At 39.5% G+C, this 14,898-nt stretch overlaps 1 protein-coding gene across 2 annotated transcripts in view; it reads left to right on the top strand.

The window, feature by feature from the left end:
* ITPR1 (inositol 1,4,5-trisphosphate receptor type 1) overlaps nt 1–14,898 on the top strand; it is a 328,878-nt gene that overhangs the window by 55,526 nt on the left and 258,454 nt on the right. The gene's annotated exons all lie outside the window — the stretch shown is intronic.

Genomic DNA, 14,898 nt, shown 5'->3' with positions numbered 1-14,898 from the left:
ACTGAGTATCCTTTATATAGCTCTGTGTTCACATGTGCAGAAATTTCTGCATGATGGGTAGCACATCAAAGAAATAGAATTATCAAAGAACCTTTTTTTATCACATAATGGCCAAGCATTCAGATGCAAGATGACTTCTGAGTGTTGATAATATCAGTGACTAGCCTTTATTTCACATTGTGTTAAATGCTTCATATGCTTTCCCACAGTTGATTCTCACTTGCCCAAGTAGAATCTCTTACTTTAAGGAAATTACAATGTGGTAAGGTTTTTATGGCCCCAGATCATTCATTCATTTGGTTTTTTAGCTTTGTTGAGATGTAATTGACCTATAACATTGTGTAAGATGTTACAATGTGTTGATCTGATACATTTATATATTACAAAATGATTACCACTATAAGTTTTAACAGCTGCCATCACCTCTCAATTACTATTTGTGTGTGTGTGTGTGTGTGTGTGTGATGAGAACATTTAAGATTTACTCTTTTAGCAACTTCCCAGTATATAATATTGTTAACTAGAATGACCATGCTATGCATTAGATCCCTAGAACTCATTCCTCTTATAACTGGAAGTTTGTACTCTTGGACCAACTTCTCCTTTTCTTCCATCCCTCAGCCCCTGGTAACCACCATTCTGGTCTGTTTCTAGGAGTTTGGCTTTTTTAGATTCCACATAAAAGGGATACAATACAGTATTTGTCTTTGTCTGACTTCACTTAATGCCTTCAAGGTCCATCCAGGTTGTTACAAATGGCTTGCTGTGTTTATTTCTCAAGAATGAATAATATTCCATTGTATGTATATGCCACATCATCTTTATCTGTTCATCTATTGATGAACACTTAGGTTGTTTCCATATCTTGGCTCTTGTGAATAATGTTGTAGTGAACAAGGGAGATATCTTTTAAAGATACTGATTTTATTTCTTTTGGATATATACTCAGAAGTGAAACTGCTGGATCATATGGTAGTTCTATTTTTAGTTTTTGGAGGAATCTCCATATTGTTTTCCTTAGTAGCTGCACCAGTTTACATTTCCACCAGTAGAACTTACCCATTTCGTGAATGGCAGTTGGTGACTTGAACCCAGATTTCTTCAATTCCAGAGCCTCAACTCTTAATACTGTTTAATTTCCTTTTGATTATGTTCAGTTGGGTCTCCATTTGATGAAGTATTTTGGCTAAAACTTTGGACTTCTAAATAGTCATCTGTGGCTTTCTAACTTAAAAATTATATCTTTTGGCATTTGGAATTAAGCTTACACAGTGATTTATTTTGAGATTTTTCTTCCGGATTCTTTGTACAGATTCTGTATTTTTCCCCCTTTATCAAAGTTAAGGTGTAGGGAAATGACTTTGAAGGCCAGGTAAGGGTAGTGGTTGTTTCTGCTTATTCTAAATGTAAACATGAATCGGGTTTCATGTGGATGCATACCTCCCTTCTATGATCAATTATTTCAGCATTCATTGTAAATTCACTGATGTTCATGACATGAATCCATTGAGTTTTAAAGTAAGCTTTATTACAACCACATAAACTGCTCCCCACCACCCCGCCTTTCCTATAAGAACATTGTCTGTCTACTGAATAAGTTTATAAAAATGTTTGGACAGTCTGCAAACTAGTCCACCTCACAATTCACTTTAAAAACTAGAATAGATAATATGAGTGAGAATTTCTTCTGTCAACTGACAGATTATTAGTAAAACCTAGGAGGAAAAAAATCTTAATTGGAAATAAAGAATGCCTGATATGAAAAATTTGAAGAAAGCTGAAGATATTCTAAAGACAAACAGTGCAAGAAGAAAAAAAAAGCAGAAACTCCTGGAAAGACTCAAACTGAACTAAAAAGGAAATGTATTCATATTACATGATTTCATAGGCTTTGGACAATAATTACATGGTCATAATAATTTAAACATGGACTCTCCCAATAAAAAGACATCTTCTTAGATAACCACAATACCATTATCACACCTCTTAAAACCAACAATTCCTATCCTTACCATGTTGACTTTTCTGTGGTTATCTGAAAAAAAATAGTTGATACATTCAAATTAGGTTTCAAAACAGGCCCCCTCTTGTATATGAGCATCTTGTGTCTTGAATCTCTTTTAAGTCCTTTAATCTAGAATAGTTCCCTTTTCCTTTTTATCATGCCATTGACTTACTGAGCAATATTTGATGTTAAAAATATGTGCTTGTAGTAATTTGATTAAAAGCTTGAAAGGGTTAAAGAATGGGTGGCTATTTTTAAAAGTCTTATGCTCTCCTTAAGCATAATGTAATAACAATTCCATTTTATTTATTTTTAAGATTTTTATTTATTATATGAGAGAGAGAACACAAGCAAGGGGAGCTGCAGAGGGAGAGAGAGCAGCTCTATCCCAGGACCTTGAGATCATGACCTGAGCTGAAGGCAGATGCTTAACTGACTGAGCCACCCAGGCGCCCAAATAATTCCCTTTTAATGCCTCAGTTCAAACATCTCTAATGCAGCAGCATTTATTTATCAACTATTTTGGGAAGGATTCTTTGTATATAAAGGTATATAAAAATAATTGTTCTCAAGAATTTAAAAAATTTTTTATTTTATTTTATTTTTTTCTTTTTTAAAAAGGAGAGGAAGGTGGGTGAGGGGGGCAGAGGGAGAGGGAGAATCTTAAGTAGGCTTCACGCCCAGTGTGAGCCCAATGCAGGGTTTGATCCCACAACCCTGAGATCATGACCTGAGCTAAAATCAAGAGTTGGACACTCACCTGACTGAGCCACCAAGGTGCCCCTGTCCTGAAAGATTTTTGAACATCCCTGCTGAGACATTTTTGCCATACAGAATTATAATTATTTTTTAAGGTAATAGCTAATGGATTCTTTATTAGGTACCCACCACTAAGTGCTTTAAATGTATTTTATTTAATCTGTGCCCTACCCTATGACAGAATCCTCAGTGTATAGACAAGGAATCTGAGTCCCAAGGAGATTAAGTAATTTTGTGTAGGGTCACTGAACTAGTAAGGGACTCAGCCTGTATATGAGCAAGGTCTTTTTTTTTTTTTTTTTTTAAGATTTTTAAAAAAGATTTTATTTTTTATTTGTCAAAAAGAGTGAGAGAGAGTGCGAGCACAAGCAGGGGGAGCGGCAGGCAGAGGGAGAAGCAGACTCCCTGCTGAGCAAGAAGCTGGACGTGGGACTCGATTCCAGGACCCTGGGATCGTGACCCAAGATGAAGGAAGATGCCCAACCGACTGAGCCACTCAGGTGTTCCGAGCAAGGTCTTTTTTGATGCTGGACCCTGAGTCTTCATTTCTAAACCACATAGGGCTTCCTAGTTTTGACATATTAGCCATCCCTCCTAATAGGCAGTGTCGTGTTCTGGTTCATACTATGAACTGTAGAGTCAGACTACCTGGTTTTAATCCTGGCTCTGATACTTGATAGCTCTGCGGTGTTGGGTGAGTTACTTAATCATTATGTGTGTCTGTTTCTTTTTCTGTAAAATGGGGATAGCAGTCCTATCTCATAGGTCATTATGAGAATTAAATAACTTCCTATTTTTAAAGACCTTGGAACAGCACCTGGCACATACATTAAAAAAAAAAAACCTGCCACCTGGAGACACCATGCTTGGTTTATATGTGGATGGATAGATGATGGACAGATGATGCACAGATGATGGACAAATAAGAAAAAGTGGAGGAAGCAAGTTGTAGATTGTTTTTCTTATATTTCATCACTGAAGGGCATCTCTTAATAAGATTATCTGTTAGGTCCTATAATATTGTGTTTGATGGATTTCTTGATGTTTAGTGTTCATGTCAACTTTCTGACCATTCCTTTTCAATTTGTTTTTCTTCAAATCCTATGAATAATCAGGAAGTGTGAAAGGCAACTATCATGTTAAGCTTTCAGTGGAAGGAGAGAGAACTGGCTTTGGGCTTTGCTCTCGGGAAAGAAAAAAAATGTTAGTCACGTTACAGTATTGATAAATCTTAAAGATTCTGGAGGAACAGATTAACTTGAGTGTGTGGGTAGTAGATGCAGTAATTGACCCTCTGCCATGTAATCTGTCCTCGAGGTCTCAGGAGGGGAAGTACAGGTGACAGTGGATTATGATAATATGACCTTGCAGTTAACAATGGCAGAACTACTTACTTGGTTTGACCAAATTATTTTTTTCAACCTTTCAAACTTTGCTAACACATTATTAGTTATGATGCAGGAGGCTAGAGCACCTTGGAGATAGCACTTTCAGATGCTTTCAAGACGATGCTTTGCAGGCTGATGTGACTATTTTTTTAAAGATTTTATTTATTTGAGAGAGAGAGAGAGCAGGGGGAGGGAGAGGGGAGAAGCAGACTCCCCACTGAGCAGGGATCCCGACGTGGGGCTCAGTCCCAGGACTGTGGGATCACCACCTGAGTCGACGGCAGATGCTTAACCAACTGAGCCACCCAGGTGCCCCCTGATGTGACTTTAGGTCCTGTATTGATTTTGCTGGAGATGTACAAAGAATGAGGTGGAGAATCCTGTATTTAATTCCTCCTGATACATTTTCAGCAGCTGACGGGGTTGATTGTGATTTGCTGATTACTATTTTGTAATTGGTGTTAGTCTCAGGTAGTTCGGAATGTAGTTTCAGATGAAAGAAGGTGATGTGATCAGCCTAGTAAATTCTTCCTGTAATTGGTAATAATGTGAGTGAAATTCTATCTTAACAAGGGCAACAACTGCCCTCATTGAGAAGGATGAGGTAGAATTTTCCATTGTCTGTCTTTATTCTCTGAATAACATATGGCCAATTCTGGTGACCATAATGATAATGTAACTGAGTGGTTAATGATGGCTCCAGAAATCCTATTTAGTTAGTTTGTTTTTTCAACCTTTTGAATTTGCTAATACATAATTGTTTAGAATATGTGTACTAAACCAAAACTCATTAAAGAATGTTTCTAGGTTTAAACTTACTGATGTTTTTTGGGTCCATTTAGATAAACTGACCTAAAGGGGGGAAAAAAGGAGAAGACAAGAAAGAATGTATATTAGTTAATTTTATATCTGATTTTTGAATCTGGAATGGATTTTGGGACAGCATTACATTTGCCTAGGGATGTCTTCACTACCCCCCTCCACCCTCCACCCTCCCCCCCGCCCACCGCTCCCCAGCATTGGCTTGTTATATTCATGGTTTACCCTGAATGACTTAAAGGTGTTTGTTTTTGTTTTTGTTTTTTAATGTGGGATAAAAGAACATGAGTAATATACCGCCAATAACTATTTTAAAATATAAACAGAAAACTGTTTGTTTTCCTATAAAGATCATATTCAGGATTCAGAGCTCATGACTCAGGGTGGCTATTTTTCTTTTTTCTTTTTTTAAAGATTTTATTTATTTATTTGACAGAGAGACACAGCAAGAGAGGGAACACAAGCAGGGGGAGTGGGAGAGGGAGAAGCAGGCTTCTTGCGGAGCAGGGAGCCCGATGCGGGGTTCGATCCCTGGATCCTGGTATCATGACCTAAGCGGAAGGCAGACGCTTAACAACTGAACCACCCAGGTGCCCCAGGGTAGCTATTTTTCTTAAGGGAATTCTTTTAGACAAGTTGAATTGAGTATCTCCTAGGTCACTGACATTTATTTAGCTTTGTTTTTAATGCTTAACTTTCCAAACATGTTAAAAGATTGGAATTTAGATACCTCTTATCAAAATATCTTCATATTCTAAAAAATTATTAATTTCTATCTTTTATAAGAAAAATTGTTATGTTGAAACATTAAGTTGTAACAAGTAGCTTCGCATTTTAGGTTGTAATAGCCTTTAATTTTATTAAAAGCTTGTCTTGTAGGGGCACCTGGGTGGCTCATTTGGTTACCCATCTGACTCTTGGTTTTGACTCAGGTCGTGACCCTCAGGGTCCTGTGATCAAGCCCCACCTTGGGCTCCATGCTCAGCAGGGAGTCTGCTTGTCCCTCCGCCATCCCAAGTCTCTCTTGCTTTCTCTCTCTCAAATAAATAAAGTAAAATCTTTAAAAAACAAAAAACTTGTAAACAACCATGGATTTTTTTTGACTGATAACGTATGAAGAAAATACTGAGTGCGTGAAGCAGTTGGACTAATTGTTTAAGCTGAAAAGGTATCTGATATGTTTATATTACACTGAGCAAATTGTTAATAGCAGGGATCATTTAAATATGCATTACCAATATCTTAGGTTTTAGATTTGCCAACTCTGTATGTTGAGACTTTCCAGAATCTTATACTTGGACCAGCTCGTGGTTCTCCCTTTGAATAAATTGCAGGACTTTGTACCTAGCTGAAAATAATCACCTTTGAAGGTAGTACTCATTTATTCATTCATTCACAAAAAATTACGTACCTGCAGTGCACTATGCATCATGCTAAGCATTGAAATTACCGTACTGACTGAGGCAAATGAAGTGTCTGCCCTCATAGAAATGACATCCTGATAGGGTAAGACAGACACCAGGGAAGTAAACAATAGTAAACAAGGTGCATCAGAGAGGGATAAATGCTGTCAAGAGTATAAAATCAGATGATGACCTGCAATGTGACTGGGGCGCCATGGTGTGGCCAGCACTGAAGGAGGTGCTGAGGGAATCTTCTAGAGAAGGTTAACTTATGGGTTGAAAATAAAAGTCTCTAAGGAGCTGCCATGTGAGCCTGTGGGGGATGGTGTGCTAGGCACCTGGAAGACAAGGGTAAAAACTGACACAGGTGCATGGAGTGTTGGATGAAGAGGGAGCATGCAGGTGCTGGGGCGCCCATCAGTGTGTCCTAACCCGTCCTCATTATATAGAATGGTCAAGACCATGTAAGGTGTAATTTGGCCTCTCTATGTGGATACTGAGAAGTATTATGTAAATCAGGTTTTGATAAGCCATGTAAACTTGATATGACAAAAGTCTGCTTTCCTGACTGGTGGTAGGAGCAGGTGTCCCAAGTCCTGCTGGTTGTTTGGATTTCCAGTGCCCCCTTTCCTATGATGCTTACTCTTAATTTGGCAAGGAGAGGAGACTACTGGATTCATTCCTTCAGGATGTTTGGGGTATCTGTGAATCAACAGACCAATAGACTTGTGTTTGGGATTTGGTAGGTTCATGGTTATTTATTAAACAAAATTGACTTTATTTAGAGGTTGTGTTAGTTTGCTAGGGCTGCCATAACAAAGCACCACAAATTGGGTGGCTGAAACAATAGAAATTTATTGTCTCACCTAAATTAAGGTGTTGGCAGCCTTCTTGACAGCTGCAAGCAAGAAATCTGTCCCCAGCATCTCTCTCCTGGCTTTTGGTGATTTGCTGGCCATCTTTGGCCCTCCTTGGCTTCTACTGCCCTGCCCTGATCTCTGCCTTCATCCTCACATGGAATTCTAAGAGTGTTTGTGTGTGTGTGTGTGTGTGTGTGTCCATCTAGATATCCCCTTTTTAAAAGGCACCAGTCTTATTGGAGTAGGGCTCACCCTATTCCAGTGCAACCTCATCTTAACTAATTACAACTGCAATGACCCGCTTTTCAATTAAGGTCACATTCACAGGTACTGGGCATGAGAACTTCAACATTTGAATTTGGTGAGGGGACACAGTTCAATCCATTACAGAGGTGTATATAATTTGGCCAAATTCATTGTCTCTCACAAATAGAAAAATGGACATTGCCTGAAAATTTCCTGAAGCTCTTAACCCATTTTTCAGCTTAGGTACTTGGAAGTCATGGCCCCCTTTCCATTTTATAACAATGAGTGTTTATGGAGCACTTACTGGGCACTAGGCTTCTCTGTGCTAAGATCTTGACAGGTGTTACCCTGTTGAATCCTCACAAGCACCCTCTGGGGACAGTTCTGGAATCAGCCACCCTTGCAGTTGAGGGAACTGAGGCTTCCTTCTGTAAGGAACCTTTGGCCTTGTGACCACATCAGCTCTGGTTTCGACGCTATTCTTCGCATGGATTTTAAACTGCTGGACTTGGTGGAATCCTAGGAGCCTGCTGTAACCACACTCCTACCCCTCCAGGCAAAAGGAGTTTCTTATTGTGGGGGTAGTTTCTTACCTTCTGAACTGTACTCCCTGGCATTCAGTAACTCCCTTGGTCTTTATCCCTGTAAGATCTTGTGTCATTGCTGGGTAGTACTGTGATAATTAATTAGTTAATATTTGTGAAGCACTTTGAAGATGAAAAGCTCTTGGACACGAAGTAAAATTAAATTTTGTCTCATGGTGCCAAGGAATAAACAGTTTTTTCTTTCCTGTTTGGGTTCAAAAGCTCCCCCTTATCATGCAGGAGAGCTCGCCCACATCCTTGCAGGGAGCAGGCTGTATGGATTATCTCCCCGAGGGGACGATCTGAATGGTGATCAGTTCTCTTTTACCCTAGATTGGATTCTGCAAACTATTGAACAGTTGACTCCCAGCTAAATAGAAATGTGATTGATACTGAGACAGGTTTTAAATCTTAACTTCTAGGGAATTAAATTGAATGCAACCCCAGAAATTCGGAGATGAATGTCACTATAGTTTGAAAAGTGATTCTCATGTTGGGCAGAGTATATAAACGCCAGAAGAAATACTGATGTTTCAGGACATTAGGCTGCAATTGTTTGCTTGTCTTTTTCATTTGTTACCTTTTTGGCCTGAGGTTTTGCCAGGACATTCAGATGTCTCACTCTTAATGAGTCTGAGTGGCATGGTGTTGGCTCAGTCTTGTCCATTGCTCTTCCTGATAGCCAAATTCCTAAACAGTGTGCTGTAATGTATCCTCAAGTGAACTACATAAAACTGTGTCGGGGATGGGGGAGAAGATAAATTCACAGTACAAATAAATGTAAAAAATCATGACTTGTAAGAATGTGTGAGCCAAATTGGGAACCAAGTTGGAGATTGAATCTTAGATTTCTAAAAGACTGTATTCTTGCCTTCTCCTCTTGGGTAGATATTTTAAACAGTGCTCTCAACTCATGAGTTTAACAATTGTTTTTTTTTTTTTTCTTTAAGATTTTATTTATTTGTTTGAGAGAGAGAGAGAGAAAGCACATAAGAGGGGGGAGGGTCAGAGGGAGAAGCAGACTCCCTGCCGAGCAGGGAGCCCGATGTGGGACTCAATCCTGGGACTCCGGGATCATGACCTGAGCTGAAGGCAGTCGCTTAACCAACTGAGCCACCCAGGTGCCCCTTAACAATTGCTTTTCAAAAGAACAATATATGTCAGCAATATTTTCTTACACAGGAGTTGTTTTCCCAGAATATATTGACCTTTGCCTCCAGTCTCACCTGTGAGCAACCCTCTGTTGAATTTAGCTCCTCTAACCTCAGCTGTGAATAGGCACGGGAAGGAGTAGGGGACGCAGTTCAGCCAAGAGTGAGGCCAGGTGAGCCGAGTTCAGAGCGAGGTGAGAGTTGGGAGTGGAGAAAAGTAACCAGCAGTGTTTGGCCCAAGAGACAGACAGATGCGTGCACACACACACACACGCCCACAGTGCAAACATGGAAGTATTTCCCAGGTTGTTCCTGAACGCAGCAGAGATGCCTCCCCATTTGCCTTCTCTGTGTTGCTCCACCTCTCTAACCCGTATGACTCTGGACAGTAACCAACCTGTCCTGGGTCTTGGCTCCTACTAGATAGTCTCCTGGCACCAAGTGCAGTCCAGACCAGTTTTCTTTGTCTTCATTTCTGCTCAAGAGAATTCCCTTCCTTGTCTGTGCTTCCTGCATTCCTCGTTTAGGCACTCCTCCCTTCAGCCCGTCTTTCTCCTAGATGTGTATCTTAAGTGGTACCACAGTGTAGGTTAATAAGACTTCCTGAGTGTGAATTCTGGCTTTGCCACTTAGAACCTACATGACCTTGGGGAAGTTATTTAGTCTCTCTTTGCCTCAATTTCCTCATCAGTGAAATGGGGATATTAGTAATACCCATTGGATTACAATGTTTTCAGAATTAAAAGGGTTAATATATGTTAAGTTCTTAGGGTGTGGCCTATAATGTGTTCAGTTAGTGTTAATTGAAAAGGAAGTGAATTTTCCTCTTTATCCCTTTCAATTCTTACCTATGTAACATTGGACAATTGCTATTATTGTTTCGTTCTTCCTCTTTCTTATTCATTCTTACAGCACTAGGAAGGAGAAAAGACCTAATTGCTGATAGATCAATTCCTTGTTGAATTCTTATAATGCTTCCAGTCAGAGGTGAAACAATAAAGCATAAGAAGATACATTCTTTTTTCATGGGACTTAAAGTGTAATGGGACAGGGACTTGCCAGCAAGGGATTACAATATAGTATAGAAGGTGCTAGACCCCAAGTACAAACCAAAATTAGAGATAGGACAAAGGAAGATAATAGTCAACCATATAGAATAGGTTTGGGGGCAGGGGTTAGTCATGGAGGGCTTCTCAGAGGAGGTGACACTTCAGCTGTTTTTTAAAGGATGAAGAGGCATTTTCTAGGCACACAGGATAGGAAGAAGAATTCCAGGGAGAAATAAACTCACATGTGAAAGAATGGAGATACAAACAGCATTGGGAATGGGGTGCCTGGGTGGCTCAGTCAGTTGTGTCTGGTGCTTGATTTTGGCTCAGTTTGTGATCTCAGAGTTGTGGGATCAAGCCCCACATCAGGATTAAGCCCCAGGTCGGGATTGAACCTGTTTGAGATTCTTCCTTTCCCTCCCCTTCTGCCCCTCCCCCCCACCCCCATGCTCTCTCTCTCTCTCCATAAAATAAATAAATCTTTAATTTAACAGCCCTCCCCCCACCCCCCGGAATAGGGGCACCTGGGTGGCTCAGTTGGTTGAGCATCTGACTTGGGCTCAGCTCATCATCTCCTGGGATCGAGCCCTGTGTCAGGCTCCGTACTCAGCAGGGAGTCTGCTTATCCCTCTGTGCCCCACTCCCCGCTTATGCTCTCTCTCTCTCTCAAATAAATAAAATCTTTAAAAAAACAAAGAAACAGCATTAGGAAGACTGTGCAAGAGCTTCACCATGGTCAGATGAGGGTCTTGCTGTAGGGAAGGTGAAGCTAGATGAACAAAGACCAGGGTCATGGGGAGTCTTGTGGGCAGTGAAGCAACTGGGGCTTGACCTTCAGGCAGGAGTGCCATTGAAGGGCTCTAGCAAAGGAGTGAGTCTGGTACACTTGAATTTTAGGAGGACAGCTCTGCTAGCACTGTGGATAAGATGTGTGGTGTGAAGAGGGAGTTCTTCAGAAAGCTAAAGACCAGGTGTTCTACAGTATGGGTGAGAGATGGCAAGGAGCTTGCGCTGTGAGGGTGGTCAGGAGAGAAATCTAAGAAGTACTTTAACAGCCCTTCGTATCTCATGGGACATGGGTGCTGTTGGAGAGGGAGGCTCTGGGAACATTCCCCAAGTTTCTGCCATGGAGGCTTGCAGGAATGGCAGTGCAGTTAACCATGGTAGGGAGTGTGGGAGGAGAAGGTGAAGTGGTGCTGAGTTCAGCATAGGATGTGTTCAGTATCTAGGCATTTAGAAAAAAAAAGGGTCCAGGAGTGAGACGTGGCTAAAGTTAGATTCATGTTAAGAAGACAGTAGCAGGTAGATAGCAGGTGACAACTGTGGGCTTAGAGAAAAGAAGGGCAAAAGAATAAAAACTAGTAATTCAAGGAACACCAGCATTTAGGGGACAAATAAAGGGAAGGGAGAAAACAGGGACAGAGGCAGGGAGGGAGAATAGCAGAATATGTAGGAAAGGATGCCAAGTGGGGCAAGAGGTTCAGTGATGGAATATTCAACACCTTTAATACTCCCAGTGAGTCAATTATGTTGAGGCAAGAGAACCGCGCATTGGATTTAGTCATATGTTGTCCCTGGGAGTCTATGCCAAAGTGTTGGTTGGGGAGCCTGAATGCAGGAACTGAGGAGAGGAGGTTAAAAAAAAAAACAAAAAAAGTATTCTTATTATGAAGTTGGGCCATGAAGGTGATGGTTGTTACTGTAGAGTTTTTTAGTAAAACTTCCCGGGACTAGTGATGTTTTAGAGAAATACAGAAGACAAAAAACAGGATGTGAACTGAGACACAGTAAAAATAAGTCATACTCTCCTGCTAAGATCCTCAGTGTCCTTCAGGACACATGCATGCTTTCATCTGTTTCTATTTTAATTTCCCTTCCCTTCCCTTCCCTAAACACCTATTACATGCCAGGCACTAGGGGATAGCAAGCTGGGTGAAGACAATATCCGTGCCCTGGAGGTGATCTCACCTGTTGGGAGCTAGCTAGTGGTGTGATGAACTGAAGACAATGTCAAGTGTAGCCAGTGGGATATAGAGAGTGTGTGTGCTTAGGAGGGAGTGTATGGGGATGGATGGCTTCAAGTTGAGGTCGGTCTTGCAACATGGGTGGATACTGACCAGGCAGGGAAAAAAGGCATTTCAGCAAAGGGAGCAGAGCTTGCAAAATCACGGAGGAAAGGCCAGAGCTTGAGTTAAGGATGCGCGGAGTTGTGTGGCTGACATGGAGGGCGGGAGTGATTCCAGATGAGGCTGGAAATGCTCCTGAGGGCAAGTACAGGGGACAAGTTTCTATGCTCTCTTCAGGGCATGTGGCAGAATCCAGAGATTCCATGAAAGTTTTTAAACCAGAAAGTGGCTTAGCATTAAATTTGGCTTTCTTTTAACAACAAAAGTTAATTCTGGGGATAGTGTGGAAGATATTTGCTTCCATCCGTTCTTTCATATAAAACTTAAAATTTGATTTTTAAGACATTTAATTTCTAGCATTATAACAGTATATATATATTATGCATGCATATAAAATCCATTTCTAACAGCATGATAACATTATAGCAATACTTTTACAAATTTTTAGCAAATGATATTTTAGGTTTCTATAAATGAAGTCATTGTGACCACCCTTTTTATGGAAAAATGAATATTGATTGTCAAAGAAAAAAACTTAGTGAGAACCACAAGATAGAGGATTTTAAGCTCAAATCTCTGGTGCCTTAAAAAATGCTTTACTTTCTTTTGTGTATTATGAGAGATCCCAGAGCCCATGATCCAAAAACTGGGAACCAATTGATTCCAAGTGTTTACCAGCATAGGTAATGCAGCTGTTTTATAGATGTCTTTAAAAGGGTGCATGAATATTTTGATACTTAAGGAATAGGTCTTTGAGCTTGTCGTGGGAGTTGCATAGTTTTGGAAACCATTTTTTAACCTTAAACTTTGTTCATGTTGAACTCTAGAATAACTGTGGTTTCTGAAGACCAGCTGTTGAATGCATTCACGCATATTTAATTAAGTTTTTTTTGAATTGCTATTAAAGATCTGAAGGCAATTACATTCAGGTTCAAGGAAAGGACTTCCTGTGGGAATTTAATATTTTTAAACTGTTGGCTCACCAAGGACTGGTATTTACTGATATTCTTGACTTCAGGAGTCCCAAGTATAACAGCTGAAGGTTATATTGCTATTCATTTCCTCTCTTCTCCCAACTCTACAATTGAGCTACCCTTCAATTTGGAGCATTGCATATTTTCACACTCTAGCTTTGAAGCTTACCATTTCAATGTACAATACAAATACTGTTGCCGAGAGAAAATGACATTTCAGGCTTGGTCAGAGGCAAATAAGTTGTTAGTTAGGCTTCTTTAACAATTCTTAAACTCCTAAGCCTCATGGTATTATCAAATTAAAAATATAGACTATTGACAGAGAAAGACAAATACAATATGATTTCATTTATATGTGGCATCTAAAAAACAAAACATATTAACAAACAAAAAGCAGAAAGACACATAAATATAGAAAACAAACTGATGGTTGCCAGAAGGAAGAGGAGGGGGGTCGGGCAAAATGGGAGGAGGGGAGTGGAAGATACAGGCTTCCAGTTATGGAATGAATAAGTCATGGGAATGAAAGGTACAGCATAAGGAATATAGTCAATGGTATTGTAATAGCATTGTATGGTGACAGATGGTAGCTACACTTGCAGTGAGCATAATACAATGTATAGTCTTGGAGAATCACTATGTTGTGCACCTGAAACTAAATGTAACATTGTGTGCCAACTATACTTCAATTAAAAAAAACAAAACTAAAAGGATCCTCACAGGATGCAAATAAAAATACTTAGTAAAAGACTTTGGCCATCTGAGCGGGTAACCTTAACTTAGTACATCTGCTAAAAATACAATTTGGATTCAGCTACTCTTTGTGTTTTGTTCTTGATTGATGGCATGAATTTTAAAATGAAACTAAGGTTTTTGTTTCTGTTTATATGTTATGTGTGTCTATGTATGCATGTTATAGGTATGTCATATTTTCTACTTCCAGGTGGTATTGCCAAAATTAATTTATAAAAGAACTCTAATTGGCTTAAGGAAAAGTAAGCACTTACAGAATTTAACTATTCCAAAAATTCTCAGAAATGTAACAAAAACTAACTCAAAGGTTTTTCAAGTCCACAGGACCTGAGATAATCTTTGATAAATAAACACTGGTTTTTAGTTTGCTGGTTTAATAAAAACAGGCATGTCTTCAGAGTTATCAGCATTAAATATAGTACAGATAAATACCTTTGTCTACTAATCATAAAAGCTCATGTCTCTTTATTACAAAATTTACTAGTGAGAGAAATAAGATGATGGCTAGCTATTTAATGTCTCATCCAAGTATAATTGTTAAAAGCAAGTAATTTAAATGTAAATGAGATCAGTTTATGCTAAGTTACACTAGATATTGGATGTTCATGGAAAACCTAGATTATTTCCAAATAAGATAATATAGAGATATTGATTGCTAAACATAAAAAAGCATAGACTATTGGAATATTAATTTCAGTTCATTGAGAACTTTTGTACTATCACAAAATACCCAGCTCCAAATTCACAATTTTTTATAATCTATGAATAGCATTTATGAGTG

This window comes from Mirounga leonina, unplaced genomic scaffold, assembly GCF_011800145.1.
Source record: "Mirounga leonina isolate KUSES-001 unplaced genomic scaffold, KU_Mleo_1.0 Mir_94, whole genome shotgun sequence".
Classification (NCBI taxonomy): Eukaryota; Metazoa; Chordata; class Mammalia; order Carnivora; family Phocidae; genus Mirounga; species Mirounga leonina.
The sequence above is the reverse complement of the archived record's forward strand: the minus strand, read 5'-3'. Positions and strand labels throughout refer to the sequence as shown.